The sequence below is a fragment of the Geotrypetes seraphini genome, chromosome 6 (assembly GCF_902459505.1).
Source record: "Geotrypetes seraphini chromosome 6, aGeoSer1.1, whole genome shotgun sequence".
NCBI classification, from domain to species: Eukaryota; Metazoa; Chordata; class Amphibia; order Gymnophiona; family Dermophiidae; genus Geotrypetes; species Geotrypetes seraphini.
In genome coordinates this window covers 51,577,393-51,597,774 of record NC_047089.1, presented here as the reverse complement: position 1 = coordinate 51,597,774, position 20,382 = coordinate 51,577,393, and the positions used below count along the sequence as shown (strand labels likewise).

The 20,382-nt window shown below is 44.1% G+C and overlaps 1 protein-coding gene across 3 annotated transcripts in view; it reads left to right on the top strand.

Annotated features, from left to right (window-relative positions):
* Positions 1 to 20,382, top strand: part of LOC117362283 (formin-like protein 20) — a 125,837-nt gene that overhangs the window by 8,039 nt on the left and 97,416 nt on the right. The gene's annotated exons all lie outside the window — the stretch shown is intronic.

The window sequence follows — 20,382 nt, the reverse complement described above, 5'->3', positions numbered from 1 at the left end:
GCAGGGACAGGGAAAAATTTGTCTCCGTGTCATTCTCTATTTTTACGATCTATTCAATGGAACTAAAGCAGATTTTAATTTTTTGAAACTGATCTAAGTAAAAAGCCTCAAAGTGGGCCAAAAAAAAAATGGACCATGTTAAAAAATTTAAAACTTTATCCTTCTATGGCTCCTGTAATAATAAAGCTATCCCTGTAAAAGCTTGTTTGTTATTTTGTGACATGACTTTGTTCTCAAATATATGATTTCAACTTATAAGCTAAAATCATTATTTTATAATTTCAATTTAAAGTTTGTGCTTAAAAAAAAAAAAAGGCCCAAAATTGGGTATTTTTAGACAGCTTTTGCAAAAAAGAATATTCGGGAAACATTTTCAAACTACCCTCTGAAAAAGTCAGTTTTCTTTTTAAACACCAGCAAACAGTGTCTGAAAATAAGGGTCAAAGGTCATGGAAGTTTCCATAGTAATGGCAATACATTAATATCAAAATATGGTCAGCTCTTCAAGTTATAAACTGTTTTACATTTTTTATGAGGAAACTATTTGATTACATTGGTCCATGGTGGCATTGACTACTAGTTCAAGAAATTTGAACCAGCAACCTCATTGCTGTAGAGGTCACGCCTGATAGCTCTGCAATACCAGCCACAGGTGGGTCTCTTAATTCAGGTTCCCAAGCCTGCAGTTTTGGTTTCTTCACTGAGGTTCCAAAGCCTTCAGTGGGTGTCTGTCTGGTTCTGAAGCCAAAGATTGGGCAGCTTAACCTAGGTTCCCAAGCCTAAGGTGAGTATCTTCTATTGGTTCCCAAGCCGAAATTCTAACTGCTTTTATCATTTATTAAATTTTATTTAATTTATGCACCACATTTGCCAAGTTTCTGGAGCAAGGTTCAAATGATACTACTTTGTAGCCAGAACTTTGAGTGTTTACACTATAATGCTATGCTTGAGAAATCGCAGCTGCTTCCTGGTTATTATGTTGCATGCATATATGATAACAAATGGTGGATTGGCAACATTGCTGAAGTATCAGTTTAAAAAAATGACCTCTTGATAAAATTTATGCACCTACACGGCCCTGATAGTTTTACTGGCCTGAAAGACGAAACATTTGCTGGGTGACAAAACACCTTATTTCTGTATTCTCTGCTCTATTGGTTAAATCATCTGGTTGACAATATCAGTTTCAAGAAACTATTTTGGTAAATGTGCATAAATTAAATAAAATGAAATGAATGCATAATAAAGCAGTCAGAACTTTGGCTTGGGAAGCAATAGAAGATACCCATCTTAGGCTTGGAACCTAGTGTTAAGTTGTCCAATCTTTGGCTTAGGAATCGGAGACACCCCTGAAGGCTTTGGAACCTCAGTAAAGAAACCAAAACTGCAGGCTTTGGAACCTGAACTAAGAGACCCACCTATGGCTGGTATTGCATAGCTCTTGGGTATGACCTCTATGGCGATGAGGTTGCTGATTAAAATCTCTTGAACTAATAGTGGCAATGCAATCAAATATTTTCCTCAAAAAAAAATGCAAAACAGTATATAACTTGAAGAGCTGACCATATTTCAATGTTAATGTATGTTATGCTATGGAAACTTCCATGACTTTTGATCCTTATTTTCAGGCACAGTTTGCTTGCATTGAAAAACAAAAACTGACTTTTTCAGGGGGTTTGAAACATGCTCTTTCTAACTGAGTTAGTTTGAAAATGTTTCCAGAATATTATTTTTTGTAAATGCTGGCTAAAAATACCCACATTTTTTTAACCATTAAAAAAAAACAAACAAACCCCATAAACTGTAAATTGAAATTATAAAGTAATAAGATTAGCTTATAAATTAAAATTGTATATTTGAGAACAAAGTCATGTCACAAAATTTTACAGGGATAGCTTCATTATTGCATAAGCCAGATAAGGTTAAACTTTGAAATTTTTTAGCATGGTCCATTTATTCATCCCACTTTGAGACTTTTTACATATAAGAGTTTCAAAAAATGAAAATCCACATTAGTTTCATTGAATAGATCTTAAAAAGTTGTATAAGATTGCCTAGTTTCATTGAATAGATCTTAAAAAGTTGTATAAGATTGCCAAGTTTCATTTGTTTTGCTTCAGTATCCAAGGAAATATTTTGACTCAAAAGTTGCCAAAATTGTGGCGAGATATACGTACATCAGTATTTCTCAACATGTGGTACTCTACCCTTAGGGGTATGCGGGCCGCTTGTTGAGGGTACACGGCCTGGCTGCTGCGGTGGATATTCCCTTCCTGTTGGTAGAAACTGCCAGGGATCCCTGCTTGCCTGCCTCCCCCCCATTAAAGCCACTGCCGGGGATCCCTTCCTCCCACCTGCACCCTCCCCCCCCCTGAAGCTGACCCAGTTACTTGATGGAGCTGCACTTGCTCCCTCTGCCCCCAGTGAACTCTGTACAGGGACGCAACTCACATGCTGCACGTAGGTAGCTGACCGGAATCCTCTTTGCAGACATCTTGAGTTGATGTCAGAGGGAAGGCTTTTGGACCAGCCATGTGCAGCGTGTGAATCGCTGCTCGTGCCGTCCCTGCACTGAGTTTGCTGGGGGAGGAGGGAGTGATTGTGGTTCCAACAAGTAACTGGGTTAGCTTCGGAGGGAAAGGGGGTAGGAGGGATCCCCGGCAGCGGCTTCAGCGGGGGCAGGCAGGCAGTGATCCCCAGCGTACATCTTAATTTGGGGGCAAAGGCTTGGAAGGCAGTGAGGGGGAGTGGACACGAGCTCTACAAAGAAGGAAGGGAGGAAGGAACACAAATTTGGGACATAGGAAGGAGGGAATAGAAAGGGAGAATTGTTGGGCATGAGTGTGAGTGAGAGGAAAATTGGGCGAGGAAAGGGAGATTCATGGGGGAGAGAAGGATGAAAAGGAGAAATGTTGGATATGGTGGTGGAGAGGGAACAAAGGGACAGCTTGAAGGGGATGCAAGGGTGAGAAATGTTGGATGGAGTGATGGATGGAGAGACGTGGCATGATGCTGGAGAGCAGTGATAGAAGGAGAAATGGGGCTGGTGGGCAGTGGTGAAAAATGCTGCACATGATCCAGGGGATGAGAGAGGGAGAAATGTTGGATGCACAGTCAGAAGGAAGTGCAACCAGAGACTCGTGAAATCACCAAACAACAAAGGTAGGAAGAATGATTTTATTTTCAATTTAGTGATCGAAAAGTGTCAGTTTTGAAAATTTATATCTACTGTCTATATTTTGTACTATACAGTATTTGTCTTTTTCTGTAGTTGTCACTGAGGTGACATTGCATATTTTAAAATCATCTGCCTTGACCTCTTTGAAACTCCCCAAATATAAATGATAATTCTTGGACAATAACCTTTGGAAGCTTCACCCTCGGGTCTTGCATTTATTCCAGCTTTGGCTGCAGAACTTACAAATAAAACCATCCCCCTCTCCTAGGTCACCTCTCAGGACGGTCACCTTCCAACTTAGTTTGTTTCTGCAGCCTTGCTGAGACTTTCTAGTTTCTTCTGCTCATGAATTTTATTTTATTTTTATCAATTCCTAGTCTTTTGTTCTGTACCGTGGGTATTGCCCAAGTGCTGCAGATTCACTCTGGGGGAAGTGATCCTTCGGCGGGAGATCGCAGACTTTTCCTTAAAGATTGTCTGCTTCTGGGGGTGTCTTGTTAGCAGAACCTACACTAAGCCCTCCAGATAGCTTGCAAATCAGATCAGGTCTCCAGATCAGGAGCCATCTCACCCCGAGTTCATCCGCTAAGGGGTAGGCAGGCGTAGGCTGCTGCGGTTCTGTGGATGTTTTCCGGGATCATAACCGGACTGCGTATCTTCCCTAAATTCTCTGAGGGGTCTTGGTGGTTGTGATCTGAGGTGGCAGGGAAGATGAGGCGGTCAGAAGACCTGAAAATCCAGTTTATCAGCTCTTGAGGTATTGATCTCCCTTTGCTTGCATTGTGTTTTGCTGGCAGCCATTGAAATATATTGCAGCACATGTCTCTGATGTATGTGCCTTTGTGCCTCTGAGTTTGGCAATTTTGAAGGTGCTGAAATCAGGGTTTTGGGTGGTTCCCTCCATGCCCTGGTCCCCCACACCTATAAAATCACCGTTTTTTGCACTTCCCTGTGTTTTTCCCAGGCCATTTTAGGGCAAAATTGGCATCCTCAGCAGCCATCTTGGATTTTCTTTAAAGTTTAAAAAAAGTGTATTTTTTTGGACTTAGAAGCTTCGTTTTTGCTCCAAACTTCACATATGGCCTCCTCGGGACAGGATGGCATGGATTCAAGCTGTAAATGTGGCGGATGGCTGACGGATTCGCAGCCATGCATCATGTGCGCCGCGGCCTGCGAGGGGTGTGAATCGTGTGTGAATCCCGCACTACCTTCCTCTGGAGAGGCCCTACCTTCCTCCGATTCCACCGGAGATACGATTGTAGTGTCCAGGACACCTAATTTGGGCGCGGAGGGCACTTCTGTGAAACGCAAGCGCAGTTCCAGGGAAAAGTCTCATAAATCTTCTAAGCACTCCAAGTCTGAGCCCTGCAGAGTGGCTCTTGCCACTGGTGATTTTTTTCCGCCGGAATTTGTGGATGTGATGTATAAGGCTTTTATGAGAAAAAGGGCTATGCCTGTTTCTCCCCCTCAAGCTTCAGTGCAGCAGTCTGCCCCTCTTTTGGAGTTCAGCATGTCTATTTGTTCCTTTGCTAGGGCACCAGAAAGCCAGTGGCCGGTGCCCACCATTGTTTCTGCTTGTGTCTTTCCTGTCGCATTTTTCCATGGCAGACTCGGGATATCCAGAACAGTGGGTTCCAAGACCTGGGGGATGACCAGGCAGTCCGCAGGCTCTTCAAGTCTAGCCGCCTGCCCGACCTTATTTCAGAGTTGCTGCGAACACTGAAACTTGATTCAGACCAAGCGGTTCAGGCCGAATGTTCAGTCATGAGCTCTAAGCTCCTGCTCTCCACTGCAATTCTGGATAGTGCGGATATGACGGAAATGCTCTTGGAGGTCTGGGAGTTCCCGGAGGGTTTCCTGAAGTGTGCTAGGGACATGGCAAAGTTATATCCTATGGCATCACAGTTCACCAAGCGCTTAGTGGATTCAGCTGTGGCTCAGGTCACTAAGCGTACCTCTTTACCTTTGGACAGCGGGGTTATCCTGAAGGATATTCAGGACAGAAGAGTGGATTTTGTCTTCAAGTGTCTTTTTGATTCCGCTGTGGCGGGAGTGCGAGCAGCAACGGCCACTTCCTTTGTGGCCCGGGCATGTCACACTAAGCTCCGCCAGGATCCTGAGGAGGTTGTCCTTCGTGACCGTGACTTCCTGGTTTCTGGGGTGAATTATGTGGCAGACGCACTCTATGACATCTTGAGCTGGGAGTTTATTCTATAGCCGCCCAGCGAATGCTATGGATTCGCCAGTGGTTGGGAGATTCTTCATCTAAGGCTATGCTGAGCAGGTTGCCTTTTAAAGATTTGCTCTTGTTTGGCCAGTGTCAGGATTACCTTATGGCCTGTGTTCAGGACCGCAAGCCTAAGGTGCTCCCTGGCTAAGCCTTGCCCAACCAGGGGTACGGGAGAGCCAAATTTTTGTCCCTACTGGCGTATATCACAGTTCGCCGGATCCCCAGCGACGGGACAGCGTTACAGAGCTCCTTCCAGACCTCGGTTTGCAGGTGCGGTGCGCCAACAGTCTTCCAACTCCTGTCCTTCTGCCTCTCCCAAGAGAAAGTTATGATGCCAGGTCTCTGGCGGTTCCCCCATGGATCGGAGGACGACTTTCGGCTTTCCTGCCGGAATGGTAGATGATAACTTTGTGAGTCCTAGAGGTGCTCAGAGAGGGCCTTCGACTGCAGTTTTTCAGTCTGCCAGACTTCTTCCTGTCTTCTCCTATGGGAAACCCAGACAGAGCCAGCAAGGTATAAGCCATGGTGTGCAGGTTGCTGGATCTGATGGCCATAGAGCCCATTCCAAGCAGAGACTTGGGCTCCGGGAGATAATTGATATACTTCTTTGTGCTAAAGAAAGACTCAGAAGATTGCAGGCCTATTCTGGACCTGAAAGCAGTGAACGCCTTCCTGCGTGTTCTGTGTTTCCAGATGGAAATGGTGCGTTCCGTTGTGGCAGCAGTGGCGCCAGGGGAGTTTTTGGCTTCCTTGGATCTCACAGAAGCATACCTCCACATCCTGATTTTTCCGGACCACAGGAGGTTCCTGAGATTTCACATTCTAGGGAGGCACTTCCAGTTTGCCCTTCGGGCTGGCTTCAGCACCCATATCCTTCACCATCTGTGCTCCCTGGGGGTGCTAGTTCATCCATACTTAGACGATTGGTTGATCAGAGCTTCCTTACTGGAGGAATCCCCCAAGGTGGTTCTCCAGGTGGTGCAATTACTGGAACATCTCGTTTGGGTGATCAATCTCAAAAAGAGTCATCTCAAACCGACGCAGGACTTAGAGTACTTGGGAGTACGGTTCCACATGGGCAGGAAGCTCAAGGGGAAGATAGCAACCTGTAGGGGGGAAGGGAGTGCTCTGAGGGGGGGGGGATAGAAAACTTTTTACTATAGGGTCCTGGAATGTCAATGGGATGAATAGTCTGGGTAAACGGAGTATAGTATATCGTGAATTGCTGAGGTTACAGTGGGATGTTTGTCTGCTTCAGGAGACTCATCTGAGGCCTCGAGATGTGGGAGTGCTGCACTCGCCTGCTTTTGAGCAAGTTTGGACTCATCAAAGTGGGAGGACCACCAGGAAGGTGGGGTGTTGGCTATTCTGGGGCGCAAAGGATTAGGATTAGTGGTGCAGCAGGTGTATCGTGATTCTATGGGGAGATGTTTGGCTCTTCAGGGTACCTTACAAGGCAGAGCTCTCACTATTATTAACTTATATGGCCCTAATGAAGGTCAGGCTGGATTTTACAATTCTCTTGTTCCTGACTTGGTGAGTTTTATAAAGGGCTCTGTCTACTTGGGGGGGGGGAGATTTTAATGTTACCCTTGATGCCCAGTTGGATCATTCCCGGGAGGGGGGGGGGGGCGGCTCTCGTGCGCCTTCTAGAGCTTCTCGTAAGACCTTTCTTGCTTTGATGGCCTCCCTGGGATTGGTTGATTGCTGGCGCCTGCTGCACCCCTCTCAACAAACTTATACCCATTATTCTCATGCTCACCAATCTTATGCTCGGGATTGATGGACTTTGGACTCATCGAAATCAGTGGGGAGGCGTGAGGCAGGCAGAAATTGGCCCCATACAGATATCAGATCATGCCCCTATCTGGGTTACCTGTGCAGGGTACTAGGAAGCGGGAGCTCAGCACAATTTTTGGAGATTCAATGAATCTCTACTAAAACACACTCAGGTACTGCAGGAAGTGGAAGATGCTATTGTCCAATACCTTCAGTTTAATGATACTGGTTCGGTTAGTGATTCCATTCTGTGGGTTGCTCTAAAAGTAGTAATTCGAGGTGTATTTATTAAGTGGGAGGCTTATCTTAAGAGAATGAGAGAGTGGCGCTCCTTGGCTCTTCGAGAGCGTCTAATTAGTTTGGGGCACTCCCATCAGAGACACCAGGAATGATCCCATAGTGTATGAACAATTGCTGAAGGTGCATGCGGAACTTTCTGTTCTACAAATAGAGGAAATTGATTTTTCCAGATTGAGACTGTGGCAGACTATATATGAGTATAATAATAAGGCTGGGTCGCAGTTGGTTTGGTTTATAAAAGTACGGCAGGCTAGGGAGACTATTACGTGCATAAGGGATGCAGCGGGGGTTGGACATCTTACTGACGGTTCCATTGGAGTGGCTTTTTTGTCTTACTATACCAAGCTATTTGGGAAGGTAGATGGGGTGGATTCCGAGTCAATATCCGCTTATTTGAATAATGTGCCCCTCCCCCGATTGGCTGATTCTGACAGGGAATGTCTTAATGAACACATTACTTTGGGAGAGGTTTTGGGTGTTATTACCCATCTGAAGAATGGGAAGTCTCCCGGATTGGATGGGTATCCTAACTCTTTTTATAAACAATATCGAGATGCTTTGGCTCCCTTATTAGTTCGGTTTGCTAATGGGGTGCGGGAGGGACTATCTTTACCACCGTCCATGGGAGAGGCAGGCATTTCTGTGTTGCCTAAACCTGGGAGGGATCCGTTGAGCTGCAGGGCGTATTGCCCCATTTCACTTTTAAACACAGATGCTAAAATTTTGGCATAAGTACTAGCTCTTAGGCTGGGGAGACTCCTGCCCCCATTTGATCCATATGGATCAGTCGGGTTTTATCCAGCGACGCCAGGTTAGTGACAACATTAGAAGGACATTGCATCTGTTATGGGCAGCTCAGCCTGTCCTGTTTGTTGGATTGTTTTTTTTTTCCCTATTTTTAATCTTTGTAAATCGCATTGGATTTGGATATTGTGATTATATCAAATATCTTAAATAAACTTGAAACTTGAATAAGGTTGCCTTTTTAGCCATAGATGCAGAGAAGGCTTTTGATCAAGTTGGTTGAGAATTTTTAAGGCAAGTGATGGAGCGGATGGGCCTGGGGGATTTCTTTCTAGCTTGGGTGCAGGCGTTCTATCGGGCTCCTAGGGCTACCATTTGTATTAATGGGGGATATACGCTGTTTTTTTCTATTGCTAGAGGTACTCGTCAGGGCTGCCCTTTATCCCCCCTCTTGCTTGCTCTTTCCATGGAGCCTATGGCTATTCATGTTAGGGAACATTTACTTCTGCGAGGGGTGTAGGTTGGTGAACAGAAACCAATGCTATGATCTATTCATGTGCAGAACTAAAATTGTGGAATAGCTTTGTTGGTCAAATTCATAAATGCAGTGATAGGAGCTCATTCAGGAAATTGTTAAAAACTTAACTATTTGTTGATGCATTTCTATGAGCATTGATTTTTGTAAGGGTTGAATCATTCTTTTTCTGTTTTATTTGTTCTGAGCTATTTTAATATTTTATGTATGTAACCATTTTGGAATAAAACTGTAAAAAATAAATAAATATGTAAAGAGGGATGGTTAACAAGCCTAAGAATATTATAATGGTCCTGTGCTCCATGGTGCAACCTTATCTGGAGTTCAATTGCATTCAATTCTGGTCTCATCTCAAGAAAGATATAGCAGCACTAGAAAAGGTTCAAAGAAGAATGACCAAGATGATAAAGGGGATGGCACTCCTCTTGTATGAGGAAAGACAAAAAGGTTAGGGCTCTTCAGCTTGGAAAAGAGAAGGCTGAGGGAAGATATGATTGAACTCTACAAAATCCCAAGTGGAGTAGAACAGGTACAATTGGATCAAATTTTCACTCCATCAAAAATTACAAAGACTAGGGGGCACTCGATGAAGTTATAGGGAAATACTTTTAAAACCAATAGGAGGAAATATTTTTTCACTCAGAGAATAGTTAAGCTCTGGAAAGCATTGCCAGAAGTTATGGTAAGAGCGGATAGCGTAGCTGGCATTAAGAAAGGTTTAGACAATTTCCTGGAGGAAAAATCCATAATCTGTTATTGAGAAAGACATAGGGGAAGCCACTGCTTGCCCTGGATCGGTAGCATGGAATATTACTAGTCCTTGGGTTTTGACCAGGTACTAGGGACCCGGATTGGCCACCGTGAGAACGGGCTACTGGGCTTGATGAACCATGGTCTGACCCTGTAAGGCTATTCTTATGTTCTTAGAATATTCCACATAGTCTTCTTTTTTTTCCAGAATTAATTTCATTTATCAGCTCCCTCCGATGTTTTTCATTCAGATGCTACTGCAGAAAGCCATCCTGAGTCTAAATACAGTATGTGGTTACTGCAGGTATTACACCCACACTAAATGCAGAGAGGATTTGAGCACAGGTTACAAGAAGATTTGAGCACGGGTGTTACGTAACTTGCATGGAAGACATGGCTGCACACTGCATTAAAACATATGGTGTAAGGAGGCAAGAGGCATGCTGCTGCAATGCAAAGAAATTAATTGTGGGTTCTGAAACATGAACAATGTGGGAAATTTTTTGCAAGGTCTAAGACAGCAAAGAAGGGTTGGTTGAGAGGCATGGGTGTCTAGCAGCACCCCCTACTTCCTCCAACTCAATCCATCTGCCCCCAATAGCTTTTTGTATCAGTTCCTGGTGTCTAGTAGTCACCATATTTCCGTTTCCCCCAAGCCCCTGCCCAAAAAATAAAAATCCCCCAAATAAAGAAAAATTCCCTTATTTGGCAGGCAATCACCTCTCTGTGAATCTAAAGATGTGTTGCCATTATTCAACATGATTGCACTGAAGGCAGGAGCAAGTGGGCATCACTCCTGCCTCTGTTAAGATATGACTTGAGGAGGCTCTGGGTGAACCCAGGGAGGCTGCAATGGAATGCGAGAGTAACCTAGACACCAGGGATTTAACTTTTTAAGTCATGAGAATGAAAGGGTGGATCACAGGAAAAGAGGGGACCACTAGACTAACATGGATCTTTATTTTTAATTTTAGGGCAGGCAGGCAGGCAGGTAGTCAGTCACTAGAGTAGAGTATTGCAAGCTTTGTGCCTGCTGCAACAGATTCCAGGTGTGCCGGCGCCGCCACCAGCTACTATTTACAGGACGTGCCTCTCTTGGCGAGAGGCACGTCCTATAGTCAGTCAACTTGCGCTTCTGCTCCTTCTCACCTCTCCTTCTCTGCAGCACCCCCATCCCCCATTAACATCCCCATTTCTGTCAGTTTGTAAATCAATTACCACTCATGTACTGACAGAAACAGGGTTATTTTGCAATGAGCTGTGGACTATCACCTCAGTTTTAATACAGCAATAATTTGCATGCTTGTTGCTTACAGTTTGCTACAGTCTTTTTTATAGTATTTTTCACAGTAGAAGCCTTGAAAATCTTTTTCATGCACATTCATTAGGGGGATCCTGAAAACATGACCTGGAGAAATGGTAGCAAAGAAACAAGAAAGAAGATGGTACTTCAGGAACAGTTCAAAATGAACTTGGGTCATTCCATGTCAAGTGGTCTAATTTTAGAAAAGTGCCCACGTCACCATCAGGGTTTTTTTTAAAATTTTAAAGATTTTTATTGAATTTTGAATAAAGTATACAAAACATCATGAAGTGAATATCAGCGTACACAACAATAGAGTACAATATGCAACAATAAGATAGAAAAGTACTACCATAAGAACATAAGCCGTGCCTCTGCTGGGTCAGACCTGAGGTCCATCATGCCCAGCAGTCTGCTCACGCGGCGGCCCAGCAGGTCCAGGACCTGTATACTAGCCCTCTGTCTATACCCTTCTATCCCCCATCTCTAAAAGAAAATCACAGCATCAGTCCGAAGAACTATAAACCAAATACCCACGCACAAATTGTATCCCACCCCCATTGCACTATAACATGACCCCAACATGAGACAGCCCCCTGTTGGTTCTTCAGGAAGCCATCCCAACAAAACAATCCCCCCAACAGTAAACTTAAGTCAAAGAGTCCACTTTGTACATAATCGGAGACCAAGTCCAGGTAGTGGAAAGATAATATCCATGTCTTTTTGCAATAGAAAGCTCCATTGCACTCAAAGTTTGAAGTACCAATCCAATAGGCTAAGTGGCTCCAATCGTTTCCAGTGGCTGGCTATCAAGCACTTGGCTGCTGCCAACCCCACCTGCGAAGTTTAGTTTGCCAGGTATGTAAGCATATATTATGGAGGCCCAATAAACAGCCCTGTGGCGTAAAAGGAAGAAGGAGTTGCAACAATTGTGACAGAGTTCCCACCATCCTCTTCCAGAAAGGTTGCAAAATTTTACATTCCCACCAAACATGGAGAAAAGTACCCAAGTCCACCCCACATCTCCAACAGGTAGCTGAGGCCCCCGGATACATCTTATGCAAGCGGGTAGGTGTAAAATACCACCGAGTAAGGACTTTATAATCATTCTCCTGAATTAAAACAAAGGAGGAAGCCTTACCCACCTCAATACACATCTGGGACCAGTCCCTGTCCGAAAAAGAGCAGCCTAGGTCCCTTTCCCAAGCTGTTTTATAGGGGGGATGGAAGGGAGTGGACCCCTTAAAATATTGATAAAGAACTGAGATGGACTGAGGCAAACCCTGCAACGCTATCCACAATTGTTCTAAATGCGTAGAAGAGCCCATGGTCCCCCCATCCCACCCCTGAGAATGAATAAAATGCCTAAGTTGTGCATAGGCTAGAAAGTCCCCCTCGGGCAGATCACAACTAGTTTGAAAAGCTTCAAAAGACACCAGGATCCCCTTATGCAGAACATCCCGAAAAGTAAGTAGACCTGAGCCCTCCCAACGCATAAAGACACCACTCTCTCTATCTGCAGGAAACTGTGGTTCATCACGCAGCGCCTCCAAAATAGAGGGTACCAAACTGCACCCCATCTCCGCCATGTCTTACACCACAAGCGCAAGAGATGTGTAAGAAAAGGATTACCCTGACCCCTGAGCACCTCTAGTTCGGGAGAAGAGGTCCAAAGCCAAAACTTCAGGATATGAGGGCCCACAAAATGTTGTTCCATACGTACCACAGTCTTCACCACAGCTATATCCCAATCTAAGATAAGTCGTAACTGTGCAGCCCGAAAATACCAAAACAAATTAGGGAGAGCTTGCCCCCCCCACAGGTTCTGGAGGACCACAACCCTGTCTAGAAAGTCAAGGACGTTTCCCCTGCCAAATAAACTGAAAAAATAAACCATGCAGTTGTTTCAAAACAGAGGAGGGGACCGGAATCGGCAAAGTTTGGAATAAAATCAATAAACGGGGTAAAACATTAATTTTGACTACAGCTATTCTGCCCCACCAGGACAACCACAACCCATGCCACCTTTGAAGATCCTCCTGAATTCGCTGAACAATATGAGCATAGTTCAAAACATATAACTGTGTAAGATCACTCGAAATACGGATTCCCAAATATTTAATCACTCCCGACGCCCAACTGAATGGAAACATCCCCTGCAGGTGAAAGATATCCCTCTCAGTCAAAGTGACTCCCAACAACTCAGATTTATCCATGTTGACCGTAAACCCAGACACAGCACCATATTCAGTGAAAAGCTCAATCAAGATAGGGAGGGAAAGCTCTGGATCACGCACATACAATAATACATCATCAGCAAATAGGGCAATACGATGTTTTCTAGCATCCTGTTTGCTTTTTTGTCCACCATAGCATATTGGGCAGGTTTCATCGTATTGTCTACGATGACACCCAGATCCATTTCTTGGGTGCTAACCCCCCAAGGTGGACCCGCTAACTGTGATTTGGGTTATTCTTCCCAATGTACATCACTTTGCATTTGTTCACATTAAATTTCATCTGCCACTTGGATTCTCAGTCTTCCAATTTCCTAAGATCTGCCTGTAATGTTTTACAATTCACATGAGTTTTAACAACTTTGAATAGTTTAGTGTCATCTTCAAATTTAATCACCTCACTCGTCGTTCCAATTTCCAGATCATTTATAAACAAGTTAAATAGCACTGGTCCCCAGAACAGATCCCAGCGGCACTCCAGTCATGAGATTAGTTCTAGGGAAGTCACAATAAAATACCACTTAGGTATATGAGGGCTTCCAGATGAAATACAACTTAATACATGAACCACTCCTTCCCTTAGTATTCCCACCCACCTCCCCTACCCCCCTCAAAACAAAAAAAGCTAACTGAAAAACTCCTAAGATGGTAAGAAATTTTGATTTTGATAACTCTCTACCTGTTAAGACTATCCTCTATCCCTATTCTCACACTGTGCCTCTATCAAAGGAATCAATTATTGGGCAATAGGCTCCTGGCTTGCAGAGGTAGTCTTTGAATATAAGGTTCCCACACTGAAGGAAAATGTTTTTTACATTTATGTTTAAACGGTTTTTATTGAAGAGAACAGACATATACAAGAACAATGTAAAACAAGGCAACCTTTGTCATTCAAAATGTTTTATAAAAGCATAACCCCCACCCCCTTCCCTTTCACCATTCTAGTTCTATGATACACAACAGTGTGGAAGAACAGCATCAAGTAATCAGAACATTGGAGCAAATAAATTCCTTCAAACCCCGTCTCACCACCCCTTACGTGTTTTTTTTCCATTTAAGAGTAATATGTGCTCCCTTTGTCTTCCAAGCCATAAGTATATGAAGAAGACTTTGTCACTCATAAACAGTGGGAGCTACCAATTGTGTCCAAAATCCTAATGTACAAGTGTTCTTCAAAAAGTGTCTGCACTTTTATATTTTTGCACTCAAACCAAGATCATTCTTTTTTTTATAGCACTAAGAAGTTAGTAGGATGCTGGGAAAAATGTATTGTAAAACAGGGTGATAATGTGGAAAAGTGATGTAATTTGCTTTTGAGATTTAAGTGTAGGGGCATAATAAAAAAAAATCATCTAAGTCCAATTTGGACATAGGGCGCTAATCGCTCAGAGTTGGCAGCGGCAAAATGTCCATTTGCGAAAAGTATGTCTAAAATATTTTTTTCAAAAATTCTCTCTGTATGACAAGGCGTTTGATCGTCCAGACCACCACTACGTTTATCTTTATACCACATTCTCAATCAAAAATTTGTCCAAGTCCCAAATGCCCAGGAGGGGCCAACCTTGTGATGGACTGGTAAACCAGACATGACAACAAAGCAGAGGGGCACTTTATAGGGCACTGCTTTGAACTTACAAAATGCAAATGCGGGTGTACTCTCACACAATGTGAAAAACAAAGCCACCCATGCCAGTAGTCAAACCAATGTTGGCAAAAGGGGATAAAAGACCTCAGAGACCTTTAAAGTCACAATGCTACTAAAATTTAGCTAGTGAAGCAGGTCATGACTCAATCACTGGCCAAAACCCCAAAAGTTTAGTACCTTTATAACAAAAGTATATGCATGACGAAAAGAGACTGAAACTTGTTATTCAAAAACAGGCAGCCACACGAGCCACAGCTGCCTTTTGGCTCAGACAGTAATCCAGTGGCTGGATGTGTGTTTCCTTCAAGCTCATTGTTACGGTGGGGGTGTTATAGTGGGTGCTGCCAACAAATCAGTGTCTCATCCTGATAAAACAGATATTCTACCAAGATGATCCCCTGTACCTCCTATTTAAAAAAAGCTATATTCTCTCAACCTGGCCAAAATTTGCCATTATCCCTAATTGACTTAACGATATTGTAGAATGGTTGGAAGGAAGAGCTTGTCTACCTGCACAAGATAAGATCTGTAAAAGAGCAGACACCCTGATGGAGTAGTCAGTGTGACACATAATCTAAGAAAATGGAAGGCATGGTTGAACATCTTGTAATTAAAATTCAGCATGAGAAATATAGAATTAAGCATTTGAGGTACAGGTACAAGATACTTTATCCAAAATCCTTAAGACCAGGCATATTTCGGTTTTCGTAGATTTTCAGATTTTGGAATGGATGTTGTACCTATACTGTATATACATCCTCTCTCTCTTCCCACCATAACAAAGAGTGATGACTCATCCAGACCCAGCAGCATGAACCCTAGGCCTACCGTGCTTATATGGTGGTCTAGTGGGACATTGGGGCAGGAGTGATCTGTCAAGAGCCTTCATTGAAGAGCGACCTAGTGTTATGTTATGGAGTATTTCTTTCCTGCTAGTTGCTTCTTTGTTTATGAAAGTGCCCAGGAGATAGAATAGTAGTTGTAAAGGAATTCAATCACCTTCAAACTCAAAATCTTCCATCATTTTCTGTGTTCATGATCTTCGTCTTATGTTCAGTTCTAATTTCATGTTATGACTTTCAGCTTTGATTAGCCTCCATGAAGATGGAATACTGGATTAGATGGACCATTGATCTGACCCAGTAAGGCTATTCTTATTCGTATTATGTCTTATTGTGACTTTTCTCAGTAGATACAGCATGTTTTCTTTGCTGCTGGTGATGAGCGTTGTATCATCTGCATAACACAGGTTGTTTATATTATGGCCACCAACTTTGAAACATATTTGCTTTTCTGAAGATACCTGTTCAACCTTTATGGTGAAGCTAAGGTGACAAGATGCATCCTTGTCTGACGCCACGTTTTGTTGGAAATCAATCTGTGTTGCCATATTCTGTTCTCAAAGGCAAGGAAATAACACTCCAAATGAAGATCAGACGTGTCCATGCACTCATTAGTGCTGGAGAAGGATTTTATGCATGTCGTGGACCATCAGAAGAGCTAACAAATCGATTCTGGAAGAGATCACCGGCTATGTCACTCAAAGCCCAAGTGATGAAGTTATGACTGTCTTAAGTTGGTCACACCGTCAGAATAGCAAGAATGTTGAAGGATATTATGTTTGGGAAGATTGAAGGAATCAGGCAAAGAGGGCAACCCGCAAATCAGATGGCTGGACATGTTGAAAACAACCATGGAGATGATGCTGGAGGACCTTAGAGGACTAGCACAAAACCGATCTCTTTTTATATCTGTAATTCATCAAGTTGCTAGGTCTCGGGCACGAGTCGATGTCACCTAACTAACTATGTGGAATGCCTGTTTGAACTGCTGAGGGTTTGAGTGCGATAGTGGTGCAGGGGGGATCTTTCCTCAGTATGTACCTCAACCAGACGAGGACACAGAACTGAACCAGGAGGTTCAGTCTGACATAGACTGAGAGGATGGAAAGTTTGATTCTATGCCACTATTGTTCCAGTGTCTGGCAGAGTTTGGTTCTCTGCATGAGAGCAGTGGTTAAGAAGTGGTAGTGGCGGGACATGGGCCTACAACGTGGCCGGGAACGAACGAGGTTCTCGGGCCGTGGCTACCGGGAGCCCCCGGAGCACGGAAAAAATTGATTTTTTTTTTTTTTTTTTTTTTTAAAAAGGGAAAAACAAAGAAAGAAGAAAAATAACACGCAGCGACCGCGTCGAAAAAACGTCCACAGCCGCGGCGACAGAAGGCAAAAGAGCACAAAAATATCCACAGGGCTTCTGGCTCCGCGGATGAAAGAGAACTGAGGATCACGAGGTGGGGATGCGCCCTCTAGTGGGCGAGAAGGCTAGCACATGCGTGGTGCAGTGTGCAAACTTGAAACTTCAATCAAGTTTGCTTGAAAAGCTGTCCGCGCTGGGGCTCCGTAGATGACGTCACCCACATGTGAGAATATATGCCTGCTGTCCCTGGATAACACCTGTTACGGTAAGTAACTGTGCTTTCTCTGCATGAGAGCAGTGGTTAAGAAGTGGTAGTGGCCCTAGACCAGCCTCTGTGTTCTTGGGCATTATTTCTACCTCGCAATGAGAATTAAAGCTGAAAGTTTCTCCAGCCCCCTCATCGCAGTGTTCAATTATGAGCAACTCAGTTCTGTCCACGTTCTTTCCCTTGCATCTGGACATCATAAAGCTGATCACGGACCCCTGGGAGTCACCAGAAGGGTACCTGTGAGTGTCTGACTATGGCCAAGCTCTGTACAATGGCTCCAGATTTCCGCCAACTGTTTTATTCAGCCTAACGTCACCAGGCAAGGTCTGGTCCCTTTATCCTTGCCTAGTGAAGAAGGTGTGATGTTAAAGGATAATAAGGACCATAAAGTGGACGTGGCCCTTAAACAGCAATTTGAAGCTTTGGTCTCAGGGATTAAGGCAGCAGCTGTGCCTTCCTTTATGTCATGTGCTTGCCACACCCATTGGTCTTGTGTCCCAGCCTCGGAGGACGATGAGAATCCCCATTACTCCTATCTGGGGTGGATTTATATAGTTTGGTGGAGGGTGTGTCCATGGATGGATCTGATGGCCTTGGCTGTAAACACAAAGGCAGGTCACTTTCACAGCTGAAGATACGAGCCTGGAAGCATGGAGTTGGATGCGTTAGTCCAACTGTGGTCAGAGAGAGGCCTCTTATATGTGTTTCCTCCATGGTCCATGCTAGGGTGAGTCTTCTGTAGGATTGCAAGTTATCCAAGGTTGGTAGTCCTAGTGACACATGATTGGCCCTGCAGTCCATGCTATGTGGACCTAGTTTGCTTCCAGAGATCTCAGACTGCTGGTTCAGGGACCTGTCCCTATCAAGAATCTGGAACACTTTGGACTTCAGCGGGTAGCCCTGATGAGCAAGGATCACTCAGACGTGGTCATTTCCACTCTGCTTAAAGCTAAGAAGCTGTCAGTGGTAGCAGCCTGTGCTAAAGCCTAGAAGTCCTTTCAGCACTGGTGTGCTGTGGGTTATGTAGAGCCCTTATGAGGTCTGATTTTGGTAGTCCTGGATGGATTTCAGAAGGGTCTGTCAGATTGCTGAAGGTGCAGATAGCAGACCTTTTCTTGTTTTCAAGCTCAGGGGGAAATAAACTGTCTGGTCTCTCACCCAGATATTGCCCGGTTCATTAAAGGGGCACTTCGAGTGCGCCCTCTGGTGTGTCTCCCTGTCTCTTCCAGGGATCTTATCACTGTATTGCAAGGTCTTAGTAGAGCTCTGAGTGACCCTTACAGGAGAAAATAATGAAATTAAACAGTTAGAAGCTCTGTCCTGAAGGGAATCATTCCTTAAATTTACAGAAGCAGGACTCTCCTTGTGTATGGTTCCATCCTTCTTACCGAAGTAGTTTCAGCCTTCCACATTAATCAGAAAGTCTGTTTGTTTGTCCACTTTTCACCCTACAGGGTCTTAATAAAAAGGATAAGGCATTACATTTGCTGAATGTCAAAGTGAGTGCTTCTCCAGTACCTCAAAGTTACCAATGAGTTTCACATATTGGATCACCTTTTTGTTCTGACCAGTCATGCCAAGAAAGGGAAGCTGTCGTCTAAAGCCTCGATTTTGAGATGGATTAAAATGGCCATTTCTTTCACATATGTGGGCTATGGTAAGCAGTCGCTGATTGCAAACTTGGCACAGAAACTTGCCTCAAGGTGTTGTACCAAACTACAAAATTTCAGACTCCTAGGTAGTTTCCTTCTGCCGCAATGCCTATGCAAAGTTGATGTTTTAGGTCACACGAGGCATGGGAGTGGATCAATTTGGTTTTTTTCAACCACCCCTAGCTCCTGACCAAATTGAGATAGATCCAAAAATTTTGCAGAATTTAATTTGAGACCCTAGACAACACCGCTGTAAAATTTGGTTGGATTTCAAGGGGGATCGAGCGTGGGCAGTTTTCAGTATTGGTCCACTTGACACGGAATGACCCTAATGTGGATCACATTGGCCATTTTGAGTAGTGAGTCTGCATGGAGCAGAAGCTTTTGCTCTTGCCCTGGCTCACCACTGGACCAGCAAGGCTTAAGGTAGGCCTGTGGAGAGGCCTGCGATAGATACATAACATATCTGTTTTATCATTCCCTCTTTCAGAAATTCCCTAACCCTTATTTGTCCTGTTTCGGTTTTAATTAGATTGTAAGCTTTACTGAGCTGGGATTCTTGCATGTTTAATGTACAGCGCTGTTGAAATCTAGCAGTGCTACAGAAATAGGTACTGTATTTTCACGCATATAACGCGCGCGTTATACACGATTTTACAAACCGAGTATAACCATGCGCGTTATATGTGTGAGCGCGTTATACAATTTTTTTTTTCTCATTGCGATCCGGCATCCTCCCTGCGAACCGGCATCCTCCCCCCCGCTCGCGTCACCCCTCCTCCCCCGCGATCCTACATCCCCCCTGCACCGCAAAGACATCGCTTACCCGATTGGGCACCGGCACCAGCACCAATGCACAGGACGTGCCAGTGCCAGTGCCTGAAGATCCTCCCTCGCCTGGGTTGGGCTGGGCTGGGCGGTGCGAGGGAGATCCTCCCTCTTCCCTGTGCTGGGCTGGTCTGGGCTTTGAGCATTTGCGCATGCTCAAAGCCTTCTGGTCTCGCTCTCTCTGAGATTCTGAATCTGAGAATCTCGGAGGATGCCGGTTTGCAGGCCAGAAGAGGGAGTAAGCGGGGGTGGCGGGAGGAGGTTATAGCAGCATGCGCGATATACGCGTGTGCGTGCTATATAGATTTTTTTTTTACAGCAATGCTTTGTTCCCGCGCGCTATATGCGTATGCGTGTTATACACATGAAAATACGGTAGTAGTAATAGTAGTAGTAAGATTCCAATATAAATTGAGACCCCCATTTTTGGGCTATTTAGTCCCAAAATCTAGGTTTATATTCAAGTATATATGGTAATAGAATCTCAGGTTAAATAATGTAATAAGTTAGTGGCCATAGTAGGGGGATACAGAGGTGAATAGTAGAGAAAATAATATGGTATAATATCCTTGCATAGATCATTGGGAACTCTCACTTAGACCTAGAACGGGATATAATATTGTATGTGATAAGATAGACATGTTCTCCCTGGACTGCCTCTGCTTTATAAGTCTGGCACAGGGTCTGCACCAAAAGTCATATAAAATGAGACTTGGGGTTCTAAAGTATAGTCTT